This window comes from Mus caroli, chromosome X (assembly GCF_900094665.2).
Source record: "Mus caroli chromosome X, CAROLI_EIJ_v1.1, whole genome shotgun sequence".
In the NCBI taxonomy this organism is placed as follows: domain Eukaryota; kingdom Metazoa; phylum Chordata; class Mammalia; order Rodentia; family Muridae; genus Mus; species Mus caroli.
Window position 1 is genome coordinate 100,489,785 of NC_034589.1, and position 19,513 is coordinate 100,509,297.

Here is a 19,513-nt window from a genome sequence, read left to right on the forward strand (position 1 = left end):
CCATCCTCTGGCTCTTATGTTCTTTTGGAACCTATTTCCAAGATAATCCCTGAGAGACTTTTGGTGAGTGCGTGCCTGCCTGTGTTCTTGCATATGTGTGTGTTGATGTAGATGTTCCATCTACTGCTAAACAGTCACAGTTGCTCATTCTGAGCATTTTGTAAAGGTCAGGGTCTCTGCATTAACAACTACGCTCTGCAGGAAGAAGCTTCTCTGGCCAGGGCTGAGAGCAACCCAACTCTGTCATTCCCTGGAGCTAGAGACTTTACTCTCTTTACTTCATCTTTTCTGGTCTTATAAATAGGTTTTACCCTGGTGCCTTTGGCTCCCTACCTTTGTTTCTGATACAATATTCTGGGGCCTGGAAGAGCAACCCTTCTTGCCTCTTTTGGCCTTCCTGCAGTCTTCTGATTATGGTAGTCAGCCAAGTAGGCTTGGGTTGTTTTCAGAGATCTCCAATGGCTTCTGAGCTATGCCTCTGAAGTAATGTAAGTCATCAAGAATTTCCTTTTGATCCCTTATTGAAAGGCTTACTTATTTGCAACTGCAAAACTCTGATCAAAGCTATTTATTCAAAATTGAAGGCAGTGGGAAAAGAGGAGGAAAGTCCATAAGTCTGTAAGGCTAAGGAGTCATTTTCAACATGTGATATGACTGGTAGCTTGTCCAGAATAGAATTCCCATGTACTGACAGTTCTTTCTCTTGCACATCATCTTCTCTTTGTCCCAGTGTTTGCTGTTGCCTTTCAAAACTGGAGGGATTAACCAGGTTTTTAATTTTTTAAAAAAAATCTTCTCTGGGACCAGGAATCCATTCCTTTCCTTCACAACTAGTTTGTGGTTAATCTTGTTCTGAGAGATTTCCTTTCAAGGTTAATTTAGCCTGCCTAAATACATGGGTGTGATGCAGGGCAAAACTGTTTCACCTCTAACTGTTGGAAGAGTCTTTGTTTTCTGGGGACAGCCTAGCTGAGACATGCCTCAGACTGGTCAGTGTGCTGAGGCTGGATCTCACCCATGACTACAAGGGAAGTCTAATGCCCTGCAGAAATGATTATACATTTTGTAGAAGTATGGGAACCTGGTCATGACACCCCAAACCCTTCAGAATGTATCCCTTCTCCAACACACTCTATGTACTAGGTGAACCATTGGACTGGATCACTCTTTTTATCTCTCACTTCTCTCTTTTACTCTCACCTATTTCTTCTCTCCTCTCCCACTTGTTCTCTCATTTCTCTCCTTTTTCTCCTCTCTTCTCCTCTACTCCCTCTCCTCCTCAGCTCTCTCCACCATTTTCTCTCCCATTCCCTTCTGTAGCAGCTCTGGCATTGTGAAGGCTTCTTGTTTTGTTCTTGGAAATGTTCAGTGATTCTTTTCTCTCTGGTTCTCTCCCAAGGTGACTAGGAAATCTGTTCCTTGGTTACTTCCTCTATGGAGAGTTCAAGAAGTTGTTACTGGGATGCCTGACATTTCCTTTTCTGTCTTCCCCTGGAAGTGTCCCACAGTTGACTGACATCCTGACAGGGACACAGGTCAGGGGTCTTCAGAATACTCTGGGATCTCCTAACCACCATGAGTTTACAATTTACCCCCAATACCTGCAACATCTCTCTTAAGGTGCCCTTTGTCTAAAAGGTGGGTCTCAGGATAAAATCTGACCCAGCAAATGTCCTAGTGCTAATATAAATTGAATATCTCTCTGTAGTGTTAATAGCATATGTGACCTGGCAAATTCTCAGGAACCTTGATTAGAGCCAGAAGGTGGTAAGAAGCTCCCTCTTTACAAGATTTCCACCCCCTTGTTGGCTTTTCCTGAAAGAGATCACTCCTCTTCCCATTGTTGGTTCCACCTTTGGAGCTGCTATTGATCCCCCTCCTAAACCATCAACCACCTGGTGCCTAACCTGTTGCTGTTGAGGCTGGTGACTTGCTCATTGGGCACAGCCCCAAGGTAACAAAGTAGAGAGTACTTGTGTTGTCCACCTCCTCTGTACTGCCTTCCTAAGAGCACACTTCCTATTACTGGCATGAATGTCCAACCCAGGTTTCCAAATATCCTCCCCCATTCATTTGTGTCTTCTATAACATAACTCTCTTGCACTCATTCCTCATCACACTCCAGTGTCCTTTTGCTTTCTTTACTAGGAAGGGACTTGCTACATAAACTTGCATATACCATAGGTCTCTCTTAGCAGTGAAATTGTTTTTAACTTATCCTCCTCTTCTAGTGGCACATGAAGGGACTCCTGCTCCCATTCCTCTAACTTGTTCCTGTCTCTAATGTCATCCTGATTTTATAGGACACAAAGCCACTCAACAATTGCCTGACACCATTAATTGGTGCTCATTTTCCTCAGACATCCTTGATATATCTCAATTCTGCAGCACCTATTTTCCCCTGCTGGACAGCAGGGACTCAAACCCATAGCTTCTCACCTCCTTGTGAATATCCCCATGCCCACAAACTCTGTTACCACTGACAACATGCCCATCTTTACTATTCGAAAGCCCAATGTTCCTCCCACCTTTTTCTAGATTTTTGACAGGATGATAGTCTCCTACTTGCTGTCCATCCATGAATCCCCCAACTGTCTACTATTTTCTCTCAGATCCCCCAAACATCACCTCCATTTTTAATCTTGGACCCAAAAGTTGCCTTGTTCACCATTATGCTCCAGCCAAATCTTGGACTTTTTCTGCAATCTTTTCACTTGGACTGACCCTGACTAGAACTTCTCCCAGCAACTTACCTGGCAGGGTCTCAGCAGGGATTTGGACACAGTGCCTATCATTTCTGGAATGTTCTTCAGTTGCAGTCAGGTTGTCTTGTTTCTTCTCTCCTGTCTTTCCCTCTGACTGTCCATTTTCCTCCTTCCAAATATCCCCCTCTCTCACACCATTCTTCTCCCAATATACTAGATCCAATTCCCTTTCCTAAGACAGAGAGATGCCCTTCAGCTTTATGCCACAGTGGCTACTGACAGTTGTACTTCTCCAGTATTGCTATTGTCTCCCAACGTTCTTATGATACTTATGATACATTCGAACATAATGTCATAGTCATCTGTTTTCCAGTTCAGACACACAGCATGGTTTTATAACCCTGAAACAGACCCTCAGAATATCATGCCCTTCGGCTCCCAGTACTTCCTGACTCTTCCCTACCATTACCTCTGTAGTGCTCATAACTAGGCCTTAGTCCATCTAGTCCAACCACTAGGAGACTCACTCTGACCTGTTGCCCACTTCTTAAAACAAATTTAACTGTATATCAGAGCTGGCCCCTTATGCCTTAAAGTTCTAGAAACTACCATTCTGGTCATCCCAAGACCCTTCAAAGTTATTCTCCTTCAACCTGTGCTTTGTTCCCCACCTCTGTGCAATATGATCAGCCCCTCTGCACTGTTCTCCACTTCCTCCTTTTGTTCCCAATCTTGTCACACTTCCCTTCCCCAATGTCCAGTTTCTCTTCAGCCCTGGAATCCACTCAACCCTAACAACACTTCTTTCTATACAAATTCATGTAATATCTTTCTTGGGGCCCAAATATTTCATAATTATTATAAGATAATGGATAGGACTGTATGGTTTTGTGGCACTTCCCATTCCTGGACATCTGGATAGGTTCACTGATGGGAGTTTTCCAGGAACCCTCATATCCATCTTGCTTGATAACAATCTTAGAATGCTACCATGATGATTTTGATTGCTTAGCCCAGTAGATGGCTGAGGCAAGTCCCCTTCCTTTTCAGATGACTATTTTTTTAAGCATGCAGAGATCATTGTCCAATGTGGACGAGGTGCAGGTAGAGGCTCTATATCTAGCTAGAAATAGGACAGCTAGCATCTATGCTCACTTTAAAATTCCTATGACATCATTCATTCCAAGTCCCACACTTGGACAGAGTAGTGTTTCCTTACTTCAAAGGACTTCTCCTTATGAACAGGAAACTTCTGCTGTGTGTCCTTGAAGCCGCCCCATTACCAGAAGGCTCCACTTTGGGAACATGATTGCCTAACCCCTGACCCTATTAGCTGGCCAAGGGCCATGATGTGTCCCACTATCTATTCCCTCTGACTGTTTTACATAGCTTCTCTTCCTTTCAAATTTATCTTCTCATATCAGCAGAACACCTCAGATACACCAAGGCCAACCTTTGAGTACTTTAGTAGTATTTTAACAACCTACTAGTCTCTTCCTCACCTCCTAGCTTTTCCTTAGCCATTCCTACTTTCCAGGCCAACTCCTTTCCCCTCTGACCTGTTCTTACTACACAAGCTCATCTCTGCCAGCTCTTATGAAAATATGCTTACGGGATCTCTGTAAACAATGTAACATTTGTCAATGGTCTCTCTTCTAGCTAGTATTAGGCACCCACCATTCATGACTCATCTACTTATTGTGCAACTCATGCCATCCTCCCATAAGATGCACCAAGTACTTCCTGGTAGTAGCTGTGGTTGACACTTTCACAGGTTGGGTAGAGGATTTCCCCATTTCTAGCAAATGTGTCTCCATTGTGGCCTCAAGGCTACCAAGAGATGTCATTTCTAATGCCCCCCATTCAATTTGACAATGGCTCTGAATTTGTTTATCAAACATCTCAATGGATCAGTAGTACCCTAAACATTTACAGACGTTTGTACATTCTTCTCTTAGCTGGTCCTATGGGAAAGGAGAGAGAGTGAATGGATCTTCAGAACTGTCTAGCCTGCTCCTCCCTCCAGCTAAATATGGACTGGATTTCTTTCTTGACCCAAGCATTCCTCAAACTTCCTGAGGTTTCTTATAACCCTCTCATTCCCTGCCCTCCTGAGTTAATGTATAGGCCTTCACTTTTGCCCACACATCCTTTCAATTGGAACCCATCAAATCACCATCCTGCTTCATCAAATACATCTCTATTTTAGTTATTCAGACCCTTCTACTATCCTTTGCTAATTTCCAGGATCCCTTTTCCATCTATGACACAATAGACTATTCCTTGCTCTTCCTACTTTGAAATCTTGATTTGATTCTCACTTCAGTGAACCCTCTAAAGCCCACATGTGAGGGCCTGCACAAGCTCCTCTTAAAAGAAGGATCCTCCCACATCCAAACTTCAAGGTTGTTCCCACTGGTACTACTACTTCTCCTTTGGCCCAGGAGACATGAACACATTAGTTACTAAATACTCTCCCACCTGCACAGGACCTACCTTGTTGTGCCTCATCTGCATCATAGAGAATATGGATGAATGCATACCCATAGTCTTCCACCTAAACCTGTTACCACTCTTTCTTGATTCCCTCCCTCTCAGACAGGGTCTGAGTCCTTATCTGATAGCTAAACCAGAGCACCCCACTCACTACCAATCTCCAGAAGAGCTTCAATGATTCTGTCCACTCCTCCTGTTAGGTCTGACTACCCTTGCCTCAATACCTGACAAAGCTTTCCTGAAGCCCATTGATGCCTGGCTTGCTCCAGAAGTGGGACTGCACCCTGCCTGACCAGACACCACTGGATCTGTATACACACATGGGGATGTCTGGAATGGAGGCAAAGATTTCTGCAAGCAGGCCACCATAATTGTTTCCAAAGATCACATACCTACCTATAACCTCCTTAGTATCTCATCACTGGCTATGATATAAAGGCCTCTTTCTGGCCTACCAAGGCAACCTATGTAACTTCTGTAGCTTATAATCTGATCGTTGCCACCTTACCCTAACCACTCTTGCCCCAACTCAGAAATCAAAATCAGACCTACTGATTTCCAGGGAAGTGATTGGCTTTCTGATCCCTTCCTTGTGTCTTACTTTTCCCACCATTAATTACTTTGCTATCCCTTCCTCCCCCCAATTACATCTCCCCTGCTATTGAATTCATACTCATGATTTCCCTGAAATCCTGTTCTTTAAATCAAGTATTTTCAACTTAACCTTGGAGGTGTCTCCATCAGATTGTCATGCCACCCTATGCACCTTGTCACAGCCCCAGCCTTTGGACACTCCACCTCCCTTTGGCTCACTCATTCTTAGCACCAAATGCAGACACTCATGGAAGCTCTTCCAGATATCCTGCTTTAACCTTTCTACTTGTGTGCTTGTCATATAGCACTGGAATCTTTTGTATTAGCAGTTCCCAGGCATCCACATCTCTTCCTTTTATCAGATAAGAGTGTCCTCTTACCTTCCTCTCTTCCACATTCTAACTTTTTCCTACTGACGCACAAATCCCAATCCAGAACTTGCCTTCTGTCAGGACACACTGGTCTGTGAAGATGATCTTCCTTCTACCAATCTTGGGGATCTGTCAGAAGTGGGCACATGGACTTCCAAACAAGTATTAGAAAGTCTCAATACTTGTTTTACAGGATATGATGTTGTACATCAGCTCCTGGCAGTCCATGACCAGATCTGTTCCCTAGCTGCTGTTTGTCATATAGTATCTTGGTCTCCTGGAGACCACTTACTGGCAAATATGTGCAGTTATGAATGATCAAGTCTACCTTATCAATAAGTCAACTTTGGTAGAGATTGATTACAGAGGTTAAGGGATAGAGCCATTGCTGTTTTGCAGGACAGCAGCTCATAGTTGGAATCTTCATTGTCCTAGCTGTTTTCTTTGGTTGCCCCTTTCGTCTTGCTTTCCTTGGGACTCCTCTCCTTTACTTGCTTACTAACTTCTTTAGAAGTTTTGCCTCACAGGATTACTGTAGTTTCTCCTAGTGAAGTCACAAGAACACCTTAGAGCTGCCCTTGTCCTTTAGACCCATTCTTCCTAGAGCTTTCTCCCCTCCCTGGCAGGAAGTTCCATTTAGAGACTATGTTGCCCTGTCTTCCTACTGAAGTATGAGTTTGAGTTGAGTGACAGGATTCATGATCATCTTGCTTTGAAGGGAATTCCATTTCATGAAGCAGTTTCAATTTCCTGAAGCCAGACTTTACCTGAATATACTGTTTCAACACATCCTAATTTAACCATTAACACTATCTCCTTTAACCCATAAGACGATTCTGATCATTTCAAAAAGTCCCCAGCAACCCCCTTCCAGTAACCTCTTTTCTAGTGTAAGCCTTATAGAATCACTCACCTCAGGAATTTTACTTCCTCTCCTTCTGAGGAGAGCTTGCCACCAGAAAACAGGCATTGTTTGCCTCCTCGGGTCCAGCTCCCTGACCCTCCACTCTTTTTGCTCTCATCACACTCCTGCTTCCATGGCCCTATGATTCAACCCATCATCATTAACATTTCATCTGTTACATGATTCCCACCCTGTGATCTCTCCCCATTTCATGCTGTCTAGGACCATTTTCTCCATAAATGAGGTTGCCAGACTCTACGAACTATCTCAAATCCAGTTTCCTTTTCCAAGTCCCACTTGGTCTGAATAGAGGCCATGTAGTTTTCCTTTTCTATGGATCCTACTGACCATGACCATAGACAGTTTTTCCACATGACCCAACTATTTGCCCTGACCTGACTGGGTTACTACATTATCCTTTATTCCTCTTTAACCCTGAATGAGAAAGAACATTTCTGAAGGGGCTGAGGACCATTCTGACAGTCTTGTTCGTCAAGCAGCTGATGATCACTTGAAGATAGCCATGACTCTTCCTAGAGAGAACACTAATTGAATGAGAGATTGTGGTCACCAATGACTCAACCACATTTTCTCCAGTATTTCAGCTGGCATTGCCCATTGGACTCATAAGGTGGTAGATAAACCATTTAGCGGCTTAGGGAAGTAACACAGGCTCTAATTGAGAACTCAGTCCCCTTTCAGTTGGATTAACCTGGACTTTCTAAATTTGTCAATCTTAATCCCAAGCTTCCTGAAAACTGTTTTCCACTTTTGGTTCATTTCTCATTTAGCCACAGCCATTAAAATGAAAGTTCCAATGCCTTGAGGAGGGTCCACAGATCCCAGAAAGGGACCTATTTAACTTGAACTTTCATGTCTTTAACAATACAGTGGATGCAATTTAAGCTTTAAAAAGTCATTAATTTTACAAGTTACAGATTAAATATCACATGGTTGTCTTGGCCATAAAAGATCCAAACCAAGAGGCTTCTAAGGAATTCTGTCACTATACTTCTGATCTACTGGTACCAAGTTTTGTTGTAATACTTCTGACAATGGGCAAAGATTTGTCTAAACCTGAGGCTACCCACCAAACTATGCCTAGTTTTTAGTCACCAAGGGCCCTAGAATATGGGCTGTCACAGCTAGGGTGGAACATTCACAGACTGGAGTCCTCTACCTAAAATAGTCACAAATGTCCTCTTAAGCATCTTTCTTCTGTATTGATGCTATCAAATGAGGAATAAAGGTATCCAAGATCCTCTGTGCCTTTAACACTAAGTCCACACAACATAGGGTAGCTATGATCATATATGACAAGACCATGCCCTTTCTTTTGGATACTGGTGCAATTGACTAATTCTGTTCTAACTGATCACCAGGGAACAACTACAGGAGTTTCCTTACCTTTTGCTGTCATAAAAGGAAAACCTAAGATTCCATATACCACACCCCTATTCACCCTCTCCTTCCAGGACTTTATCCACAGAACTCCTTTTTTTTTACCCTCCTGTCCCTTTTGCTTACTAGGGAGGGATTTACTCCATAAGCTCGAATTCTATCAAATTATCCTCTTTTGCTAGGCTGCAGCTGACAGAGAAGCTCATTCATTCCTTGACTTTCACTGCAACTCCTAGGGTGTCCCCATTGTATGAAACAAAGTTGTCTAGTATTGCCCAATAGCATCAATTGCACACAGCTCCCTCAATAACCCTTCTAAATATATTTTGATAGCCTAATACCCATTCTCCTCCTCAGGGTTATGGGTATCAACTCCATCATCTTTCATTTCATTGTTTCTGTTAGTTCCATTTGTGAGATCTTACTCCAAAATATGCCCATCCATCAGTCTAGAAACCAAAGGGTTTCTTCTAAGAGTGAACCCTTCCACCAAGTAGTCCTCAACTCTTAGGTCCTCCATTCTCAACCTACCCTGGTCATTACTTCACAGTCTTGGACCTCAATGGTTCTTTCTTCACCACTACTTTCCACCTCAAGTCCTGTGACCTTCTTACCTGATTCATGACTCAAATTTCTACCAACACCTTACCTTGACTGTCCTCTCTCAGGGATTCTAACTATTCAGTACTTTGGACAAACTCTTCCAAAGTCCCTTCTCTAAGACATAGAACACATGTTCTTATGCTTTCTTCCTGACAAATTGTCTCCTGAATCTCATATCTTCTTCAAGTTCCTAGGCAACATTAGATATCAAGTGTGTAGAAGCAAGGCTTAGTTGATCCAAACCAGATCATATATCTAGGCCTGACAGTAACCCCCATACCACACTCAATTCTTGCTTCCTGGAAGGAGGACATTAGGCCAATCCATTTCCTAATGCCAAGAAGGATCTTCTTTCATTTTAAATCTCATAACCTATTGCAAGTTGTGTCCTCAACATTGCTCTCATCTCAGAACCCTTTTATACTACATTAAATGGTGATGTCAATGATCACTTGGTTTCCACACTAGAAATACATAAAGTCTTTATAGTCCCGAAGCTGGCTCTTCCTAGAACTCCTGCTCTTTGTCTCCCCAACCTATTCTAATGTTTCCACCTTTACATCTTCAGTGCTTGCAATCAGGCCTTAGGCATTCTAGACTAACTGCCTTTGTCTAAAGGAACTGATGCAAATATCTGAGCTGACGCCTATGTCTCTAACTTCAGGCAATGACTGTTCCTGCACTTCATCATTGCCTTCAATCTGTCCTTTACTAAGTTGTTTTTTCCTGTCCTCTCCTCTATTTCATCCTTTTGCCTCCGTCTTGTCACATCATTTTTCTCTACCCTGCAGCCTCTGGACAGTTGTTCCCTTCAGTATCCATGACGCTCTGCTCCCAGCTACAGACAACACCCTTCTTGTGACACAAACACACATTTCACCATTACTTAGAGACAGTAGATGACTCCCTTAAGGTTTCCCACCAGCTCAATTCTAGCCCCATTCCTGGGACCCTGGATTGTTTGATTGAGGGTAGATCCCTCAAAGACCCCCCCCCCCACTGGTTTGATTCCCATTGTTGAGGTATAGCATAAAAATCTCAACTGCTTCCATTTTCAATGAGTAGAAGAGGCAAACTTCCTCCTTCTTAAGCAGGCAGAGCTCATTGCACTTGCAGGGTCCAATCCTCAGCCTGGAACACTGCAGTGATCATCTATCGTGGCTCTCTATAACTACCTACCTATAGCATGATTCACTCCATCTTCTAGATTTGGAGATAATGGTGGTTTCCTTATACCAAAGGCCAACACCATCATCAATGACAGTCTTTTCCCTCTCCTCTGTGAAGCATTCATATTGACTATAGGGGATGCTACCATTCACTGCCAAGAACATCTCACAGACAAAGACTTTGTCACCCTGGGGAATGGAATGATCTCTCTTTGGGCTGCCCTAGCATTCTAGGGCCAGGATGTGCCCATTGTCTCTTTCCTCTGTATACATCACTTCTTGATCCTTTCTTACTCCATCACAGAGGCAGAACAGCTCTGCTCAACCAGAGGAGCTGTTTAAGGAGGCCCAGTTCAGGAGCCCTATTTCAGGAATCCTACTGATATCTCACCAAAATAGTAGTCTGATGTGTGTCAGCTGCATCGCAGAAGACAAGGAGAGCTTATGGCATGCTGTCTGAAGTACTTCCCAACATGTTCCTCCCCTTAATTCTCTCTCCTTCTCTCTCTCTGTCAGAAAGGGATCATTACTTCCATACCTCAACCAGACTGTCTTACTCTCCATGTATCTCATGAAATCCCACAACTCCTCCATGTTCTCCTCATTTTGTGACTATGTTTACCTGTACCTGGTAGCAGATCAGGTTTCCTGCTCCATATCTGTCTGGCTTTCTTTGACAGGGGAACTGCACCACACCTACTAGAATACTTGAAATCAACTATGTGCATGGGATGACTGGCATTGAGGCAAAGACTTGTACAGTCAGGTCACTATAACTAATTTCCAGAGACTTCTTACTGGCTTACAACCCTTCAACATCTCTTTAGGAGGCCAAACCAAAAGGCCCTTTGCCTGGCTGCCAAGTCACCCTTTGCATCCCTTGTATTTATTTTCTCCATACCTCTTGGCAGCCTTCAGTCCTTTGTATGCAACTGCAAGTTAACCACACCTTCCCCATCTACCACACCAACACACCTCCTTCTTTTCAGTCTGGTGAACTGCTTAGACTAACTGAACTGTGCACCTTTAAGTAATCAGTTAGCTAATCCTGATCCTTCAGCTGCTCGGGAAGAGGCCACTGTCCTGACTTCCCTTCTTCCTGTCCTTCTTTTTCTACCCTTTGACCTCCTCTTTCCCTCTCCACCTCCATTTCCATCTGCTATTTGAGTTTCTAAAATCTAGTACAGTACCTTCACAACTTAACCTTGGAAGTGTCCCCTTTAGATTGTTATGCACCCCCCAGCCCTTGGACACTCCATCTTCCTCTGGCACGTTCACTCTAACTCCAAATGAGGATATCCATGGAAGCTCTTCCAGATAGCCTGTTCTGATCTTTCCCCTTCCTAGCACCCACCACTGGAATCTTCTGAATTTGTGGCTCCCAGACCTGTGTGTGCCATGTGAAGACTTATAGGAAACCTTCCTGTAACCTATAATATTAGTCTTCTCTTCTTATTTACTCATTGGAGTCCAGATCTTGACCTCTGTCAAGATACACCTGGATATGCAGATGATCCTCTCCCTAGCAACCTTCAGAGTCACAAACTCTTGTGCAATCTCTCAAGAACAAGTCAAAGGTATCCTTATTTGGCAGACCCTTCACTTCTAAGCCTCATGTTCTTCTGAGCAAAGAGAGCCAATGCTGCCCCATCTTCTTTTGTAACCATAAAGTAAAAATCAAGAGTTCAAGAATAGGACTTGGGAGGGCACTCCACTCTACTCCCTTCCTCACTATAAACCACATTCCATCGTGAATACCCCTTCTTCCTGTGCTTACATTCCAGCTGCAACAGCCTTCCGGTGGCCAGCAGTTACAACTTTCCATAGTCAATTTCCTCAAATCAACACCACTAATATCATTCCTGCACATCCTAGTTTATACATGATTACTACCTGGCACAACCTGACCTCAGTTCCTTCTTCAGCTCCAATAAAAATTCTAGCCTGTAAACAAACTTTGCTCTCTTCCTTTCTCAGGTTTATTTAAGAAACAGACTTCTCCCTACCACTGTGGGTTTGCCTCATTGTCTTCCTTTTATTCTTACATTTTGTTCCCAGTAAGGAAATAGGTACCACTCTCCCTAAAGACTTATAAGGCCTTGTGGTGGTTTGAATAAGAATGGCCCCATAGGCTCATATATTTGAATGTTTGGTTCTCAGATGGTGGACTGTTAGGGAGAATTAGGAAGTGTGGTCTTGGAGTAGCTGTGACCTTTTTGAAAGAGGAATATCTCTCGGGTTGGGCTTTGAGGTTTCAAAAGCCTAAGCCAGGTCTAGTCTCTCTTCTCTTCTTCCAATTCTTGGATAAGATGTAAGCTTCCAGCGACTGCTCCACTATGTTTGTCTACTTGTTGCCATGCTTCCCACCCTGATGGTCATAGATTCACTCTTTGAAAATGTAAGCAAGCTGTGAATTAAATTAAATTTCTTTCATAAGTTGCCATGGTCATGGCGTCACCTCACAGCAATAGTAACTTAGACAAACCCCAAGGCTCTACAGACTTTTGTATTCTCCATTTCTATAGATGAGCCTTTAGCAGTTCTTGAACTGGTAGGGATGAAAACAGTTATCAACAAGAAAGTGAAAGTTTGTGTCTTGACCACCTTCTCGTCTCTGGCACCTTGGTCTCAGACAAACAGCTTTTCACTCATTCTTTTCTGGTCCAACCTAGCTGATCCATTCCCCTCCTAGGCAGACATCAATGTTTAAACTTTAGATCCACTTAAGGTTCCAGAGACTCTATGGCTTTCTTAGTACTGTATCGCCTATTCTGGAGTGATATGTTGCTGTCTAGGGCCTCAAAGGTCCTCTATATATTCTCCAAAGTAGATGCTTACATCATACAAGAATTTTCTCCTGAAATGGGATATCTCCATTTTTGGATATTCCCTAACAGCTACTTCTATCACAGTTGTCCCTAAGGATCCCAACGGCTTATCCAGAATGTTCCAATATCCTTTCATGCCTTAAGTCAGGAAAAAACTTAGTCTTTCATTGATAAATTCTGGGCTACTATATCCCTGCAACTCTCCATGTGACATCCCTGTTTGGCTGTACCACAGAACAGCCTAAGATTTGAGGACTATAAATGAAGTTCTGATCTATGCCATTGTTTCTGATCCTTAACTCTCTTAGAACAGACATCCTCTAATATCTTCTGGTTCTCAGTGTTAGACTTTAAAGATGCTTTCTTTTGTATTCCTGTCTACCCAAACTCTCAGCTCCTGTTTATGTCATAATGGTAGGACCCCTTTCACCCAAGTTACTCAGTAGTCTTATCTTAGACATTTCAGGATAGCCTTATCTTTCCTGATGTTTAAACTCTATCTGTACAGAGACCTTTCCTGTCTTAAATTTCTCCCTAGGAGTAGCCTCCTTCAGTATGTGAATATTAATCTGTAACTCAGTAAATCCACTTCAGAACAAAATACTGTTCTAACTTTTCAAAAATTGTCTTCATGTGGCTATAAGATCTTTTTGTTCAAAGGCCCAGATCTCCCCCCAAAAAAAAAAAAAAAAAAAAAAAAAAAAAAGGTCAACTTACTGGGACTTACACTAACAGCACTGCAACAATCTTGTTTCACCTATGATACTCCAGCTGAAACCTGCTAAGAAACTTTTTAGGAAGGGTGGAATTTTACATGATCTGGGTTTCCCAGTTTGACTTGATAGCTAAACTTGTCTATGAAGACTTAGGGGAAACAGAGGAAGAGCCATTAGATTGGACCCCTGAAATGATATGAACCCTAGATCTCCTAAAGCAGATTTACCTCCTACCTAGCATTAGCTCTGTAAGGTCTTAATAAATTTTTTCTTTGTATGTATATGAGCAAAAGGGAGTAGCAGTGGAAGTTTCAACAAAGGCTTTGGGCGGCTCAGTGCCCAGATGGTTATCTTTTGAAGCCAGGGGCCTTCCCTCAGGCATCAGCACTCATGGCTCTCTTTGTTGGGAAGATTTCTCAATTAAGCCTAGAGCATGATGATTCACAGGCCACACTAGATCCTTAAAAATCTCAAGGATTCTCCACTGGGGATCAGATAGAACCAGCAAGTCCCTTAAATGGTGTCGACACCCCAGCCCCTCCAAAGTCTTGAGGCAGACCTGGTGGTCTAGAGGCTCATTACCTATTTCTGTATACCACTAGGACAGATGATCAAGACTATCCCTCACTACCAAACCTGAACTCACTTTTAGGGTATTATCTCCTCATATTAGCCTATAAGAAATAAGGAAAAAAGTCAATTTTCGAAACTACCTTGAGCCAGAATAGGTTCAAATATAGATAAACAAAGAACACTGGATCCCTGCTGGAGTCTGTTAGTCTGGCTATCCATGCCCCCTAACCCACACTTGCTAAGCTACCACACACACCCAAACTACACGTTTAAAATAGAAAATAACCCCACTGGGCGTGGGGGCACATGCCTTTAATCCCAGCACTTGGGAGGCAGAGGCAGGTGGGTTTCTGAGTTCGAGGCCAGCCTTGTCTACAGAGTGAGTTCCAGGACAGCCAGGGCTATACAGAGAAACCCTGTCTCGAAAAAAACAAAAAACAAAAAATAGAAAACAATTAGCCATAGAGCTAGAAATGCAGCAAGATCATGTACATGATCCGTTTTTAAAATAAAGAGAATGTAAAGTGTAGAGATAAACCCACACATGATATTTGCTGAGTAAAAGACAAGTGCTAAAGTGGCTAGAGAAATGCAATACTCCATCCTCCTAATTACTCAGTCAACGAGGAAAGGGAGGAAGAGGCTTATGTTAGGCTTATAAAGACTGTTTTCTGTGCTTAATTGGCAAATCTGCCATTCTAGACTAATGCTCATATTTGCAAGGTCATGAAATAAACTAATTTTCACTAACTACACAAAAGTGATGGTCATTTTCCACAAATGCAGGAGATTGAGTTTATCTTAAAGACTCCCTCACATTTTAAAAGACCTCTTGAAGTTGTTTGGATCAGATTTTGCCAAGTGTTACTCAGGTCTCCAAAACAGCCAATCTATAAAACCTATTTCACATGGCTTCATCTGTCCAGTGTGAATCTTGTGCCCACCCCTAGCTCAAAAGGCCTGCTTCCATGAACCTCTTAGAGATCAGACTTCTCTTACAGTAAGACTCAAGGTGAAACAGAGTCTTAAAGTGCCCTAGATCCCAATGAGTAGCTAGTTCTCTTTCTTGCTTTTTAAAAAAATGTTCTAATTTTACAAGCTCTTTCCTCATATTCCCTTGATATTCTTTTTATAACAGTTTAGGGAACTCATACTCAAAAATTTCCTTTAGAGAGATGTATGTATGTATGTATGTATGTGTATGTATTATATGTGCATGTGTGAGTGAGTGCAGGCATTCATGGGTAGAGGCCAGAGAACAATGTCAGGAGTCAGTTCTCTCCTTATTCTTGATCTCTGGAAATTAAATTCAGGTTTACAGGTTTGCATGGTAAGAACTTTTTCATGCAGAACCATCTTGTGGTCCTTAGGGAGGTTTCTTAACTGATTCTTGGACTGAAGTTATCACTTCCTTTGAATCACTTCCTCCAGCTTCACCCCTCTCTGTGTTCCTATATAGTACAGAGGGCTTCTTCACATCTTCACAACCATTATTATTATATTTCTTACCTAAAATTATCCCATGGTGACACTTTTAACCATTGTGACTTTCATTGTCCTCTCCTTCCTATTCCTACATCCTACAGCCATTTTCCCTTATCATCTTTTCCAAAAGGTCCATGAACTCCTCTAATAAAACAACTCAACTCTTGTAAAGGATTTCTGGCTTTGTCTGACTACAACTCCTAACCAGACTATCATGTTTTACCCAGCCACTCCATTTAAATGAACCCAGTCTCTCTCCATATATACTTCTAATGGAATCTCTATCATGTAGGACAACTTCCAACACTCATGTGGATGAATAGAAACACAGATGTCTCTTCCACATCCCTTTATTCTCCAGATTGTCTTTTTAAGCCAGACTTCCATTTTTGTTAGGACCACAGGGAAAAGTCCATTCCTCTGGGCATTATTTTATCATGTGACTTCATTTTCCTGTTAGATAGGACAAAAAAAAAAAAAAACAAAAAACCAAGAAGAAAATACCTTTCTCAAATACCCCCAATCCAAGGCAACCTTCAACACTCACAGGCATGTGTTCTTAAACACTTCTAAATTAAACTCCCAATTCCATCAAACTAGCCCCTAGTCACTGCAGTCTGTCTCTTTGATAAGATTCTGCCTCTTCTCAGAAAGCTTTTCATATTTCCTCTCTCCGATAATGACCAATAGTGAGTCCAAATTGATCTCCCCCAATTCTACTAGGATTAGAAAACTATAATAGTCTAATTATTTCAACATGAAATCCCTTAGCTTCAGCTCTTTCTTGGAATGGCCTTGGCTTGCCACAATTTCTTTCATGCATCAGCTTCCTCCTTTTAAAATGTCCTAATCACTTACTTTTCTATCTAATTATCACCAAGTGTATTCCTCAGCATCCTCCTTCCTATGTAGAACGAAGTTCTCTTGTTATGTTCTCACTAATTTATTTGATACCTGTACTAGTGCTCTTGATATCCAGGTTGCTCCTTTCAACCATCTCCTCTCTGTGCCTTCTTTTGTAATCTCTTGACTCAGAGGCTTTTCATCTGATACTCTTCTTAGTAGGATAAGCTATTATGGCAAATATAGGTACCAGAATATAGGTACCATTGGCTTCTTATGCTTATTATACTTGTTGGCCAAAATAGTCTTTGGGAGTAGACTATATTTAGGTGACCCTGGAAATCCCTTCAGGTCCAGTTTAATTCTCCTAAGGCTTCATTTGGAAAATTAAACTGGTAGAATTGTTTATAGTAGTCCAAAGAGTACCTGCCTGGCCCTTGGACAGAAATATCATGTATATGCTAATTAAGCAGGGATAGTACAAGGTGTAGTCATAAGACTTAAAGAACAGGCATCTCATCAAATGGAGAGTGAGGGATGGCTCCTATGGAAGGACTCATGGGACTGATTGGCTTTCATCTCCTGGGCTCACTCACAGACATAGTCTCTCTCTCTCTCTCTCTCTCTCTCTCTCTCTCTCTCTCTCTCTCTCTCTCTTTCACTTAACCATTTGGTATGACTGATGTTTTTCATATTAAAAGTCATTAAATTCCCATGGCCCTGTTGTAGGGCCATTACCATTACCATTGACATCAGTGCCTGTCTTCCTCCATCAAGGACTTTACAGTCTCCAAGTTGATGTTACAGTTAGGCCTTCAACCTCTTGAGATAGTCATTTATTCTTTCCCTCCAAAATGCTTAAGCCTTCTATATTTTGCCCATGGTCTTCAAACACTACAATATATCAGCAACATCAATAGGTCCCTTTGACAATCCGTCTGAGCACTGCAGAAGTGCCAGATGATGATATTTGCACCTTGCCAATGACTTGATCTTACTACTTTGTCAGGGAGCAAATTTAGAGATAAAAAGGCTAAAAATAAAAGAAAAATCCCCACATTTTAACCATCAGCCCCTCACTATGTGCAGCCTGACCACAGTGCCTTGTAAGGTCTTCTACAAATATTAAAAGCCTAATAATAGTTTTTTTGGAGATAGGGTCTCTCTATGTAACCCTGGCTGTTCTAGAACTATGTAGACCAGTTTAGCCTCAAATTCACAGAGATCCTCTTACCTCTGCCTCCTGAGTGCTAGGACTAAAGATGTATGACTATGTCTTGTTTTAAAGTCTAATAAATCTTAAGGATCCATGCTGCCTTATTCCATATGACCAAAATCCCAACAACTTGTGCTATAATATTTACTACTTAACAAAATATTAATAAGCTTGCTTATGTATCCAAATATAGACCTATGCAAATGGCACATGAAGGAAGACTAAGTAACTTTCCTTAACTGTATAAAGGAACCCCATTCCCCTTCAGGGGGTGATTGTCTCTGTCACTAAATGCCCACCATGTCTCTAGTTCTGCAGATTTAATCAATATTTTCTGCCTATTTTGACCTGGTAAGCACATTTACTGAGCCTCTGGCTTGTTACTGTCATTCCAGGCCCAACAATAGATCAAACTCACCTTATAATATAGAACAGTTAGCATAAAACAAAAAAATCATCTTACTTTAGTAAGTCTATGGACATAAAGCAATAACTTTATTATTGACTATTTAAAATTGAGATTATTTCTGTTTTATACATAATAAAATATGTATGCATAATTAAAATACTATAATAGTATAGTGAAATTACTATACATAATACTTTATATGTGTGTCCTCTCTCTTGGACATTATTATTACTAGGTATACACTGCAATGATGGTGCATGCTAGATATTAAAGAAATATTTGTTGGAAATGTAAATAAATGAGCTGCCTAAAGGCCCTATCTATAAAGCAGTCTAAAACTGATCAATTAAACACCCATTGTGTGTATATGATACATATTTATATAATGTATATATAGTTTTGTTGCTTTAGATTGGTAATTAATAAGAGATTTACCTTTTAACAGAATGTTTAAAAAATAGAAGATTTATAGATAGTTAACTCTTTCTAGAGGGGAGAGGGCTCACAAGTTCCCACACCTTCCTGAAGAATTATTGGCAGTTAGTGGTGGTTGGTAGAGGTAGACATTTTCTTCTGCAGTATAGCCACTCCTAAGATACACACTTCTATACAAAACCCTTCACCCATGCTCATGCAAGTAACCCTAATTAAACTCAATGGATCACCAAAACCAAGCAACGATACCCATGAAAGGAGAAGAGAGACTAGAGGAGAAAAGGAAGAGTGTCATCAGAGGGAGGGCAGCAAGAGAGAGCAATGGAGCTATAATCACAGTACATTATGTACATACATGAAGTAAAGATATATATGCTTGCATCTTTTTAAAAGAGAAGAGGAGGCAGAAAACCCGGCCTGACCAGGGCACAAGTCCCTTCCAGCACCGACACACCTTGGGACTTTAATAACTCACTTAAAGAAATACAGGAGAACGATGCTAAACAGGTAGAAGACCTTAAAGAGGAAGCACAAAAATCTCTTAATGAATTGCAGGAAAACACCACCAAACAGGTGATGGAATTGAAAAAAACCATCCAAGACCTAAAAAGGGAGGTAGACACAATGAAGAAAACCCAAAGTGAGGCAACGCTGGAGATAGAAACCCTAGGAAAGAAATCTGGAACCATAGATGCGAGCATCAGCAACAGAATACAAGAGATGGAAGAGAGAATCTCAGGTGCAGAAGATTCCATAGAGAACATC

General features: G+C 41.7%; 1 protein-coding gene across 1 annotated transcript in view; it reads right to left on the reverse strand.

Annotated features, from left to right (window-relative positions):
- LOC110286947 (fibronectin type III domain containing protein 3C1) overlaps positions 1 to 19,513 on the reverse strand; it is a 61,846-nt gene that overhangs the window by 29,300 nt on the left and 13,033 nt on the right. The gene's annotated exons all lie outside the window — the stretch shown is intronic.